The sequence below is a fragment of the Myotis brandtii genome, unplaced genomic scaffold (genome assembly GCF_000412655.1).
Source record: "Myotis brandtii unplaced genomic scaffold, ASM41265v1 scaffold668, whole genome shotgun sequence".
NCBI lineage: Eukaryota > Metazoa > Chordata > Mammalia > Chiroptera > Vespertilionidae > Myotis > Myotis brandtii.
In genome coordinates this window covers 2,335,173-2,349,445 of record NW_005370597.1, presented here as the reverse complement: position 1 = coordinate 2,349,445, position 14,273 = coordinate 2,335,173, and the positions used below count along the sequence as shown (strand labels likewise).

General features: G+C 40.3%; 1 long non-coding RNA gene across 1 annotated transcript in view; it reads left to right on the top strand.

The window, feature by feature from the left end:
* The window catches only part of LOC102242510, a 34,366-nt gene that overhangs the window by 2,876 nt on the left and 17,217 nt on the right, over positions 1-14,273 (top strand). Inside the window, exons 2-3 of the long non-coding RNA XR_314440.2 lie at positions 2,304-2,357; positions 14,022-14,116. This is a non-coding gene — a long non-coding RNA (uncharacterized LOC102242510). The remainder of the gene's footprint in view (positions 1-2,303; positions 2,358-14,021; positions 14,117-14,273) is intronic.

The following is a 14,273-nucleotide window of genomic DNA, read 5'->3' as shown; positions in this document are numbered from 1 at the left end:
GTTGGGAGTCAGCAGTCCCGGATTGTGAGAGGGATGTCCGACTGCCAGTTTAGGCCCGATCCCACAGTGACTGGGCCTAAACCGGCAGTCGGACATCCCCCGAGGGGTCCCAGATTGGAGAGGGTGCAGGCTGGGCTGAGGGACACCCCCCCCTCAGTGCATGAATTTCATGCACCGGGCCTCTAGTATACAAATAAATGATTACTCAAATTCAGAAAAATGAGAGAACAAGCTAAATCAAATGCAAAATAATAGCAATTTACAGATATTCTATATTTTAATTTCTCACACTTTTGAGGGTAATAAGTTGTGATATATGGGGGTTATTTGGTACAAATGTTTTCTAAGTAGAACTTTGTCATAACTAATTTAGTTCTCCCTGTACTAAACAAAATTGAATTTACATGCATCATAAAATAGACTGCATTAGATTTATAGCATAAACATAACCATCAAGGAATATAGAGGTATGACCATCAGGAGTGGGAAATCAAATTATTTTTAGATAGAGGATAAGTCTTAATAAAGTCTTTCTTGATGGCAGCTTTCATCTTTCTCAAGTCAAATTTGGGGAAGGCGTCTCAAGCAAATTGGTGGAACTCAAACTGAGCAGTATTATGTTAAGATTTTTAAGCTTTCTGGTGCCAGCAGATCATGCAGCCTGGGGGCCTTGGCTCCAAATTTCTGCCAACTCCATTTTGGCAGTAAAGTGTTCTGTTGAACAAAGTTTGCACGTGTTTGGGGTGTGAAGTGGTTCCTCAGGCATTTATCTGGTTTCATTCCAGTCTTGGGACTTAAGGAACTGAGGGTCAAAAGCATGAGACTTGTGTAGTTCATATGTGCCCTGACACAGACTATGCTAGTGATCTTGAATTTTCACTTAAATAAGGGCAGCTTTTTTCTTTGTTGGTGTAAGAGTTATTGAAGTGGACCCTTTGGATTACTCCTTAAATGCTAACATGCTATTGAACCAGTTCTCAGAAGCAGGTAAGCAGAACCTTCTCTGCTGAGGGTATAGAGCTGTGGAAATTCACTCCTCACCCTATCCACAGTACCATCTAAATGTGTTTATCTATATGAAACTCACTAAATAATATAGGACTTGAGAGCAAAGGGGGCAGTAATTATTAAAATTTGATCTCATTGTCAGATTATAACTGTGAGCTTCTGATCTTTTTTTTGGTATGAGTTGTCTAGCTTCAGCTCTTTTAACCATCTTCTCCCATTCTGAAGTCATGGTTAAGAAACAACACCTGGCCCAGTGCTAACTTGTCTTATTTCAGGAAGAGAAACATATACAGTCTCAATTCCATTATTTTTTTTTCAAGTAATTCTAATTGAAAATCCTTGCATAATCTGGGATAGCACAGTTTGAAAGCTACTGGTAGAGCATTCTTTTATTTTTGTGTTTTGGGTTGTTTCTATTTCCTGTTTTAAGAGTAATGGAAAGAAAAAAGTGCAAAAGTAAAAGTAACAGATGTTGAAATTATTATCTTACTTTTAACCATAATAAATGGAATGTCAATTTATAGGATACAAGTATGGTAATTTGAAAATGGTAGTTATTTTTTGTACTTTTTCCAAGAGTGTGGCCTAAATTCTTAATATCACCTTTCCCTTTTCTTCTCTTTAAAAGTAATTCCAAAGGCACAAATAATATATGGATGAGGTTAGAGATGGAGAGAAAAGCTGGGCCTTTCCAAGAGTCATCTATCTAGACTGGAAAGTACATTGTTGCGCATTTATGGTGATTTCCAAACTCCTTCGCTTGCTTACTTTAGAATATCAGTGTGTTACCATTTTACTACCTGGAGCAAGACGATATATATATATACACATACACACACACACACACATACATATTGGTGTGTACATACAACCAGATGCCACTGTTCTCCAAAGCTAATTTAGGCCATTTTTACAGTACAACTGAATGTAGTAGCACTTTGCAATTAGATGATCATTTGTGTTTCTTTTTATGGTGAATAAAATGTTTGTGCATGAGGGGGAATACAAAGTAAATTTTTTAATGTTTTGTGCTATAGCATTTTTTTCTTTTAAGTATACTTTTCCTTCTTATTTACTTAAATACTAAAAATTAATTGTTAAATACAAATGCAGTGTAAATGTAAATGTAATGATTAGTTTTTACTTTCTAGATAGTGAATCAATATTTACTTGGTAAGTATGTGTATAAAGATGAAATGTTTTTAATTACTATTTTGAAGTCCCATTAATATGCATATTACATAAACATATGTTTAAATAACTTTTTTTTTTTACCTTGAATTTCCTTTTTAAAGTAGGTATTGCCTGCCATATCAGGACTAGTTCTTGGGACCCACCACTGTTTACTGGTATGTCAGCTTTATTTTCTTCAGCCATTTATTGAATAGTATCTATCAACTGCCTATTTGCCAGACATTGTTCTAAGTGCTCGATTAAAACAAATTCCTGCTTTCATAGTTTGCCAGTCTAGTAAGACAAATAAACAAATATATAATATATTGCTGGATAGTGGATAAGTTCTAAAAAGAAAAACAAAGAAAGGGGAAAAAGTTTTCTGTGAGATTGTGTGTGTGCATGCCTCCCACCTGACATTTTAAATAGTATGATCAAGAAAACCTTTCTGAAGAGGGAGTAACATTTGATCAGAGACCTGAAATAGTCATCCATGGGGATATCTGGGGAGATATTTCAGGCATTGTGAACAATTTATGACACATAAAATCCTCAAGTATAATCCAGGTAACATCCCATGTGATAATTACCTATACATTCTTTTTTTCTCTTTTTTTAAAGAGAAAATCATTTTATTAGGTTTTCTGGGTACTCATTAGGTTTTCTGAAAAAAAAATTCATTTAATATCATTGTTGCTCTATTTCCCATGATTATTTCATTATTTAATACAATAAAAGTTATGACTACAAACAGGCAGAGATTCACAATAATACATCTGCAATTCCATTTCTTTCATTTGCAACATGCCTTCCTGTCTCTGCATTTTGGCTGCTTCGCTGTGTTTGTTTCTATGTATTGGGTAGAGCTGCTAGGTCTCCTTGAGTTGGTAGAGTGGCCTTGTGGAGTAGGTGTTTTCTAGAGCCCAGTGGCTCAGCCTCCCCAGTCACCTGAGCTGAGAGCTCTAGGTACACCCCTTTGTGGGCTGTGAGCATAGTCTTGTTGTAGTTGAGACTTGATTGTTGTTGGTGTCACTGGGAGGAATCGACCTTCAGGCCAATTGGCTGTGAGGTCCAGCTATGACTATAGCGAGAGAGCTGCTGTGTAGGAGACACCCCTGTGGATCAGGACTTGCTTCAGTGGGGCTTTGATGCTTACTGTGTCTGCCCCTTGAGTGTGTCACTTACAGATGTGTAGAGTTGTTAACTGGTATGGTCTGACACTGACCACTGGGTACACTGGCTCTTGGGTCTCCAGAGAGGTGCAAAGTCAGCCACTGCCTGGGGCCACCCAGCAGGAGCTACAGAGAGATCTTCAGATTCCTCCTCTTTGTATTGGGTTTGGAAGTGCCTAGATGAGACCCAGCTATGAAGCAAGGCAGATTGGTGCTGGTGCTGGGTCTTGGGCCTTTTATTGATAGGTTTGGCACTCCCTGGCCCAGCTGCAGCTTATTTGAAAGATTTTATCCTGAGCAAGGAAAGACCATTTATATGCAAAAGCTGCTGCACACAGCTTGGGTGAGGTAAATTGGATGAGGTGGGGTCTTGGGGAATCACTAGGGCAGAGCAAACAGAAATGGCTGCCAGTTAGCCCTGTGACCTGGGAGCTCCCAGCATAGGAACAATGATCCCTGCCAGCACCTCCATCTGGGAGAAAGCCTCCCTGAGTTCCTGCCCAGATGCCAGACAATCCAGTTCCTCCTCATATGTGTCTATGTTCCCCAGAGCCTCTTCCTGGAGCTGGAGCTCAGAGGAAGCAGGACCTTGTAAGTTCAATTCTTGTTGCCAGCCTTTTAAGAAGAACAGCTGGGTCTCCAGCAGCCTCTGTGTCACTGAGCCCCAATCTACGCTGGTTTTTATAGCTCACAGTTCTTACTACCCGTAGGGACTTCTTTTCCTAGCTCTGGAACCCTGGGCTGGGGGTCTGGTATGGGGCTGGGATCCCTAGCTTCTCCCAGCGGCCTCCACAGAGACGATCTCCCTCCCGATTAAAAAAGCGGCACACGTGGGTGCTGGCCCAGCCTGGTCCGCATCTCGGCACCTCCTACCAGTCTCAGTGTGCTTTCTTTAATACTTCTCTAGTTATAGGACTTCCATTCAGCCAGCTTTCCAGTGGTCCTCGATGATGGTTGTTTTGTATTTTAGTTGTAATTTTGATGTGGTTGTGGGAGGCAGTGAGTACAGGCATTTACTACGCCGCCATCTTCTGAGAAAAATCCCAAATTATTTTCTTAATTTGTTTGGTGGCAAAAACTGGAATTGACATGACTCAAAAGTCTTCATTTATTCCATTTGGTGTTACTATTGATGCATTTCATTGTGGAAATATGTGTTTGATTAAGGGCTGCTGCCCAGGACAATACATGTTTTGTTTTGTTTTGAAAAAATATTTTTATTGATTTTAGAGAGGAAAGGAGAGAGAGAGATAGAAACATCAATGATCAGAGGGAATCATTGATCGGCTGGCTCATACATGCCCCCTACTGGGGATCGTGCCTGCAATCCTGGGCATGTGCCCTAACCAGGAATTGAATTGTGACTGCCTAGTTCATAGGTCAATGCTCAACCACTAAACCACACTAGCCAGGCTAAACATGTTAAGTAAAATGTAGACAGCATAATATATTAAACTCCTAAATTATTTTTAAAATATTTGATTTAGAAACTCATCTGGCCCCAAGGATTCGGGATAAAAGATTGCACACTTGTATCATATTTCTTCTTGATTCTCTGATTAAATATCTCCATTGATATTAGTCTTTAGATATCTTTTAATAAAAAATGGAATGTTTATATAGTGCTCTTATTATAAACCTGGCACTGTGTAAACACTGTATATATTAGCTGATGAAGTCCTCACAGCAACCTTATAAGTAAGTTCTGTTATCCTCATTTTACAGATGAGAAACCTGAGGCATAGAGAGATTAAGAAAACCTGTCAAAATCACACAGCTACCAAGTGTCAGAGCTAGGAATTGAACCTAGACAATTTACTTTCATAGCTTGCACTCTTTGCCATTGAATTAACTCCCTGTCTCCTTCCCTCCTTCCCATACCTCTACTTTGGAGAAGTTTAGAATATTAACCCTTACTAAGAGTGTGGTTTCTATCTCTACTCTGAACTATCAGATATCAAAACTTTACATTTCTTGCCAGCTAGTGTGGCTCAGTGGTTGAGTGTTCCAGTGGTTTGATTCCCAATCAGGGCACATGGGAGCCTATAGGAGGCAGCCAATCAATGTTTTTCTCTCATCATTGATGTTTCTCTCTCCCTTTCCCTCTCCTTACCTCTCTGAAATCAATAAAAATATACATACATGCACTGAGATTGTCTATAAAGATAATTTGAGCCATTTCTATTTCCAGTTGAAATTGGAGATTTACTTATACTCATTCTTAATCTGATAAATTTTCATATTAACTTTGCCTTTCACCATCCTTTTCCTTTCCTCTGAATATTCTTGGATAATAATGAGGCACCTCCCCTATTATTGTGGCCTTGTCAGATGTCAGGGCATGTTAAAAATTTGGCTTTAGTTTAGTGAGCAGCAGAATCCTATCTGATAAAGAGGGAATATGCAAATTGACCATCACTCCGTAATGGTCAAGATGGTGGTGCCCATGGCAGAGGCAGGGATTCCGTAACACAAGATGGCTGCGCCCACAGCAGACGCTGAGTTCCCATAATGAGCCTTAATGAGCAATCAGCAGGGACCTGAGGCTGCGTGGTGCTGGGCCAGGGCAGGGGACCTGAGGCTGCGCCCCCCGCCTGGTGGGGCTTGACAGGGGACCTCAGGCTGTGCCCCCTGCCCCGACGCCCTGCCGCCCGCGGGGGGGGGGGGGGCCCCCCCGGGGCTCCCCTGTCAAGCTCCACTGGGTGGGGGACCTCAGGCTGTGCCCCCTGCTCGGCAGGGCTTGACAAGGGAACCTCAGGTCATGCCCTTCTGCTCAACAGGGCTTGACGGGGAACCTCAGAGTGCATCCCCTGCCTGGTGGGGCTTGACAGGGACCTTAAGGCATTCCCCCTTCTCTGGCCCAGGCCAGGGGACCTCAGGCTGTGCACCCTGCCCCGGGCCGGGGGACCTGAGGCTGTGACCCCCGCCTGGCGGAGCTTGATGGGAGACCTCAGGCCACACTCCCTGTCCCAGGCCAGGGGACCTCAAGGCACACCCCCTGGCCCAGGCCGGGGGACCTCAGGCCATGCCCCCTACCCCGGTGCCGGGCCAGGCAACCGGCTGTGCCTTGGGGACCTCAGGGCATGCCCCCTGCCCCGGCGCTGGGCCAGGCTTGATGGGGGGGGGGCCGACCGGGTCTGGATCTAGCCCAATGGGGGCGGGGCTGGCTGGGTCTGGGTCTCGTGCGATTTTGAGGTGCACGTGGGTGGGCGGGGACTTGACTCTGGTTCCCATGGAGTGCCCCAGACTCTGACAGGAGGAAGATTTTCATGTACATTTTAGTAATTTTCTTTCATCTCTGACACTTCTATTATAAAGGGCAAATAGCAATATTAAAATATTTCCTCTAATTCCCTTTTAATGTGCACGAATTTCATGCACTGGGTCACTAGTCTGCTAAATAAAGCTCAGTCACTGCTTTGTGGGTTTCTTTCACTCAATGAATTATATAATTTGCATCAGATCACTTTATTGTAAGCATATAAATTAGCATTTTTTATTTGGGATTTTGTTTTTATTAGTTTGTCCTCATGTAATAGTTCCTCCATAAGCAATTAGAAACTGAAATCATTTCTGTTCTTATTTATTTGTTTCTTTATTGGCTATATAAAAACAAGAGTGATTGAATATATATTGTGAGGTTAGGCAAAGACTCTATGATGTATAACTGTATAACATAGGTAAGGTCAATCTGAGCAAGTATATTGAACTTTCCAAGTACAGTGGGGCCTTGACTTACGAGTGTCCCGACTAATGAGTTTTTCGAGATACAAGCTGTCTCTCGGCTGATTTTTTGCTTTGAGTTGCGAGCTAAAATTCGGGTTACGAGCCAGCTTCAGATACCCCACCGCTAGTTGGTGAAGCGAACGTCATAGTGAACGCCACAACATCAGCCCAGCATCACGTGTCTCACTCGTTCACTTTAAGATTTGACATACGAGTAATTTGAGTTACGAGCTCCGTCATGGAATGAATTAAACTCGTAAGTCAAGGGCCCACTGTATCTATTCTTGATTGTTTCAGAGATTCATTGTGAGACATTAAAAATATCACTTTTATCATTCTCTGTGAAAATTAATGTGTTCTTGAATACAAAGATGAAAGTTCTGACACTCAGTAAAGCATTATCTTTTGTAATGTTGATAGACTTGTTCTGAGCCAAACACAGTTTCTCTAGGGTCATTCAACAGCTCATGTTTGCTAAGTTTAGGGGTGCAATTTATGGTCACCTGAGCAAAAAAGGAATTAAACCCATCAATTTTATCGCATTAGCGTACTGCTGAACCAAATGGTCCTAACAAGTCAGTTATTAGATTGCTGAGAAAGAAATAAAAAAGAGACTGAATAAATACATACATGCACTGAGATTGGCTATAAAGTACATCAGTCTATTCTGTGGAAATTGAGGGCTTTGCCAGGCTTACCTTGAGTAATTTTCTATCTCCATATCCTGAGGGATAAAAAAGATGAGATTTTCTCCTAAGATCATGATCCTGGACACACAGCTTTTCTCCACTAGGTTCTCTGTAATATTCTACATTCTTATTGTCCAGTACAAAATTTTGAGGCACACCAACAATATTTATCAAGTTGTGACCTGGCTCAGTTGGCTGAAGCATCATTCCATATACCAAGAGGTTGCCATTTTGATTCCTGCTCAGGGCACATGTTCAGGGTTTTGGGCTCCATCCCCAGTAGGGAGTGTGCAGCAGGCAAAGGATGCTTCTTTCTCATTGATGTTTCTCTCTCTCTACCTGTCCCTTCCTCTCACTCTCTCTAAAATAAATAAAAACATATTTAAACAAATATTTATCAAGGTGTAACATGTCTGGGGATAAAAATTCAATATTTACAATTCACCTCACCTGTATATAAATAAATTTTAATGAAATTATGTGAACAACTTTTTCTAGCTCTTCTGTTTTTTCCCAACCTTTATTTAAGAAATCCTCCTTGTCTGGCCAGTGTGGCCCAGTGGTTGAGCTTCAACCCTTGAACCAAGAGATCACTGGTTGGATTCCCAGTCAGGGCACATGCCCGGGATTTCCAGCTGGATCCTCAGGAGCGGGGGCGGGGGGGCGGCATGCAGGAGGCAGCTGATCGATCAATGATGTTTCTCTCTCATAAAATTTTCTCTACCTCTCTATCCCTCTCCCTTCCTCTCTTTCTAAAAATCAACAAAAAACATTTTTTTTAAAAAAGGGTTTAATGCACACCTTAAAGTATTTTTCCCCCATCAAAAAAGAAAAAAAGAAATTGTAGGGAGTGGCTCTAGGGTCAAGCCTCCGGCTGACCTGTGGCAGGGCCACAAACAAGTCCCAGCATAGAGGGCAGAGCTCTCCTAGCATAATTAAGTCTGACCTTGTAGCCCTCCCTATTTCCTTCCTAAGTAGCTAATGGGCTGTGGGAGGTGCAGCAAGTGTTGCCAAAACAAGAACATTTGTATACATGTTAATCTACCCTTGTTTTAATCAGACTATAAAATAAAGCATTGGCTTGCAGGCTGGGTCTTTTGTGTCCTCATCCAGGCACAGGAGATCCACCGAGCCCCAGCTGTATTCTCTTGTCTGTCTTTTCTTCAATACTTCAGTGCCCCTCCTCAGGTTCACCCTTGGCCATGCTGGAGCGGCACAAGAAATCCCTCCGGTGGTAGTCAAGAACTGGGCTGGGTAATCCAATCTCCAATGTTCAAAACTCTGCTCTTAAATTTCTAACTATGTGACCTTGGGCAAATTAACCTCTATAGGCCCCAGTTTCCTCATTTATCCAATGAGGATAATAATACCAACTTTTACATAGATATATTATGAGGATTAAATTAGTTAATTCATAAAAAGCATTTAGAAGAGGATCTGGCACATAGCACTCCATAAATGTGAATTCCCACCTGCTGGGGCACTAACTTTTCTTGTTTTTCTTTCTCTCTCTCTCTCTCTCTCTCTCTCTCTCTCTCTCTCTCTCTCCAGATTTCAGGCTCAACAGTTTTGGCCTATGATTAAAACTGTCCTCTTACTCATTAGATTAATCAACTGCATTGCTTTGAAAACCTCTAAGTATTCTTTTCTTTTCTCATTGTTGGACCATTTTACTCTTTCTGTGTCTGAACGCCTTTTTTATTGGTTCTGTATAGTAAGTTTTCCATTTACACATTGAAAGCTTTTTTTGTATGATTACTAGGGTATGAGTTCCTTGAGGACAGGGACTGTCTCAATTTTCTCTATTACTCCAGTCCCTTTCTTCCTCCCTACTGCAAATCTATGCTAAAGAAAGGGTTTTGTGGTTTTTTTTGCTGGGGCTCTCTCTTTTTTTTTTTTTTTTTCTCTCTCTCTCTCTCTCTCTCTCTCTCTCTCTCTCTCTCTCTCTCCAGATTTCAGGCTCAACAGTTTTGGCCTATGATTAAAACTGTCCTCTTACTCATTAGATTAATCAACTGCATTGCTTTGAAAACCTCTAAGTATTCTTTTCTTTTCTCATTGTTGGACCATTTTACTCTTTCTGTGTCTGAATGCCTTTTTTATTGGTTCTGTATAGTAAGTTTTCCATTTACACATTGAAAGCTTTTTTTGTGTGATTACTAGGGTATGAGTTCCTTGAGGACAGGGACTGTCTCAATTTTCTCTATTACTCCAGTCCCTTTCTTCCTCCCTACTGCAAATCTATGCTAAAGAAAGGGTTTTGTGGTTTTTTTTTAAACAAATGAATTCATTTATTTAGTTTTTGTATTTTTTGCTCATTTTATGCTGGGTATTCTAATCTGAGCTTCCAGTTTTCCTGAAAATTCTCTTTCCCCAATTATCTCTGGACATTTTAACTTCATCTGGTGATGCTGAGATCCCATCCTGGATCATCATACTTTTTTGGCAGGTAGGAAGTTCAGTTTACCACATACTCCGTTCATATGTTAGAAAAAAAATCCCATTTAATTCACCTGAATTTAATTTTGCTTATATTCTCTTGATTTCAGATAAACTGATTATTCTCTTTAAAATCTATCAGCTTTGAGAGGGGTTCTATCTTGAAGAACTGTTTCATTCTTTATTTGGAGATAGAGCCATACTACCCTCAGTTTCTTTACATGCAGAATAAAAATCAGCTCTTCTCACTTGGAAGAAAGGAGAATGAATTATGCCAATATTTCTAAATTTTATTTTTAATATATATAAAAGATATATGTAACACATAAGATTAATAATATAATGAAATACCCAACTTGAGTGCTAGAACATTTCTCAGTAACTTGTATCTACTTTTGTGTTCCTCCTCTATCTCTTTCCCTGCCCTCAGAGGTTACCAATATTCTATATTTTGTCCTTCTCATTCCATTGATGTTTTCTTTTTTAAAGTTTAGGTTTATGACAAATGTATATATGCTAATATGTTGTTTAATTTGTGTATTTTTGAGCTTTATAAAAATGCTATCATCCAATATATAGTTTTTTGGGATTTACCCCATTAGCACTATGTTTCTAAATTCATTCATGTTGTTGTACAGAATGGTTGTCCATATTGGTTTTTTTTAAAAATATATTTTTATCAATTTCAGAGAAGAAGGGAAAGGGAGAGAGAGATAGAAACATCAATAATGAGAGAGAATCATTGATCAGCTGCCTCCTGCCTCCCCTGGGAGTGGCTCCTGCAACCCAGGCATGTGCCCTGACCTGGAATCATAGGTTGATGCAAAACCACTGAGCAACACCAGCCAGGCTGATTGTTCATTTTTAATACTATAACATTCCATTGTGTGAAGATACTACAATTTATTCTCTTGCTGGTACAAGTTGGGTTGTTTCTAGCCTTACAAAAATTTATAAACATTGATGCATTAAAAATTCTTATGTATGCCTCCTGGTCACATATGCAAGTGTTTCTTTTGGTTATATACCTAGAAGTAGGGGTGCTGGTTTATGGAGTTTGTAAATATTTAACTGTGAGATAACGAATGCGAAATTGATTCTCACTCTCCCACAGTTTATAAGAATTCTACTTATTCCTCAGTATTTGGTATTTTTACACTTAATTTTTGCTAGTTTACTGGGGGTAAAATGGTATATACTTATTTCTTTTTTATAGAATGAAAATCATTCTTACCTAAAGCTTTTTAAAACTTCCTCTTCCTTTTGATATTAAGAGTTTTCAGCCTGCCCTGGCCAGTTTTCTCAGTGGTTAGAATGTTGGCCTGCAGACCAAAGGGTCTTGAGTTGGATTCTTGGTCAAGGGCACAAACCTGGGTTGCAGGTTTCTCAGTCTGGTCGGGCGCACACAGGAGGCAACCAATCGCTGAGTTTCTCTCTTTCTGTCTCTCTGTGTCCCCCCACCTCCACCCCTCCCCCTTCCCTCCTACTCTCTCTAAAAGTCAATGGAAAAATATCTTCAAGTGAGGATAAAAAATAAGCCCTGGCCAGTTTGGCTCAGTGGATAGAGCAGTGATGGCGAACCTTTTGAGCTCGGCATGTCAGCATTTTGAAAAACCCTAACTTAACTCTGGTGCCGTGTCACATATAGAAATTTTTTGATATTTGCAACCATAGTAAAACAAAGATTTATATTTTTGATATTTATTTTATATATTTAAATGCCATTTAACAAAGAAAAATCAACCAAAAAAATGAGTTCGCGTGTCACCTCCGACACGCATGTCATAGGTTCGCCATCACTGGGATAGAGTGTTGGCCCATAGACTGAAGGATCATAGATTTGATTCCAGTCAAGGGCATGTACCTCAGTTGCAGACTCAATCCCTGGGCCTGGTCGGGGCATGTGCGGAAGGCAATCAGTTGATATGTCTCTCTCACATTGATGTTTCTCTCTCTCCCACTCCCTTCCATGCTCTCTCTAAAAATCAATGGGGAAAAATAACCTCAACTGAGGATTAACAAAAAATAAAAACTAAATAAATATGCCCAATCTTAAAAAAAAAAAAAAAAGGAGTTTGCAGCCTGATCTGACATTACTATGCTTGGGATTCGGTTGAGAGAAAGCCATTTATTTGTGTAATAGTTTCTGCTAAAGGTATAAAAGCTGAGATAGGGTGGAGGCTGCTAACTAGGTTGTTTGAATGTTGCTTTTAAGTTGATCTTACATAAATACCAAATTATACACAGTCTAAAACTTCTTGTTACAACTTTACAGAAATGGAAATGTGTTAAATTATATTCTTTGTTATTGACCCATCACAAATTAATCTGTCTTGAGTTTATACCTATCTGTAAAACTATCTATAATAATAAAAGCATAATATGCTAATTAAACTGGATGTCCTTCTGGATATCCTTCTGGACAACCTTTCGTATGAAGCCAGGGCTGCGAGGGAGGCCTGGGTCCTGGGTGCCTGCTGGCAGCCGGAGGGAAGCCCAGGTCCCGGGTGCCAGAAGAAAGCTGGTACTGGCAGCCGGGAGAAGGAAGGCTTATTCTTGCATGAATTTCATGCCTCTAGTCTATATATAAAAGCCTAAGCGACCATCTGACCATTCAACAGGTAGCTATGATGCGCAATGACCACCAGAGGGCAGACGCTCAATGCACAGGCATGGAAACATGAAACAGACTGATGAATCTCAGAGGGAAGGGGGAGGGGGGAGGGCGGGAAGAGATTAACCAAATATTTTATATGCATACTAGGGGCCTGGTGTATGGATTTGTGCACTGGTGGGGTCCCTTGGCCTGGCCTGCAGGGATCAGGCCAAAACCATCTCGGTGCACTCATTTGTGCACCCATGGGGTCCCTCAGCCTGGCCTGTGGGGATCGGGCTGAAACCGGCAGGCCAAGGGACCCCACCAGTGCATGAATCGGTGCACCGGTCCTCTAGTTTTAAATAAAAAGCTCCTTCAATCTGTTGATCTGGAATATTTCTGTTGAACCAAGCTTAGTAAAAGCTATCTTTATATAATTCCTTGTATTTTAATTGTACCAAAGAGATTCAACTTACCGTCTTTTAACATGGTTATACCATCTAACACAAATTAGTCTCTCAAAGAAATTTCAGAACTCCAAATGTTAATCTTACTAGTTATCCACTGAATTGACACACACATTAACCAGGAAAATAAGCCCAAACAGATGGTATAGCTACATTGTGCCCTAAAACATGTGGGGTTTTTTTTAAATTGAAAAAGCCATCTTGTATATAACAGTTTTCATCAATAACTAAAAACACATGGAGATGGAAAAAGAGAATCCAAGATAAATGGCAATATATGTATATTTTGAAGAAAAACTTTTAAGCACCTTGTGTTTATTGTCTTTAAAAACAAATATGTGTGTCATTTATCTAGTTTTTCTTGATTTTGAATGAAAGGTTTTTGAAGGAAGGGGCTGTGTGTTTGCTTTACGTTTCCTTATTATATTGTTAAGTATAGTGTCATATCCCAAAGGGGAACTCAGAAAATATGAATTGAGTGTAAAAGTTCCTTATTTATCATCAACATATGTTGACTGATAAATGATTGAGTGGATATTTATGACCAAACCATAAAAAGCTGCAGTTTGCTTGCTTCTCTATGGTCTATAGCTATTGTTGGAATTCAGGGTGAATACATTTATTCCAGGTAAGTGTTTTTCAACTTTACTTATATAGCTAAAACTGTGTTTAGTAAAGTTGCTATCAGTGTTTGGTTTCTTTCTCTGTTCTCTTTTCAAGCCAGGTGTTAATCCTCATTTCCTCATTCCAGATATTCACCACTATATTGATCAAGTTGCTGCTGAAGGAACACTGACTCCTGGATAGCTTCCTCCAAGTGGGGGCTTTTTCTTTCTATCATGCAGAGTAAGTGAGCTTTTTTGTTGTTTGTAAGTGGTAATCTATAAAATGGGGCAAACTTAGAGGTTAAGCCTTTACTTCTCACATGGATTGCAACATGACAACATTCTCACTATAGTAGGCAGCCACCATGAAGGCCCTCAGTGATTCCTGACTTCTGGTA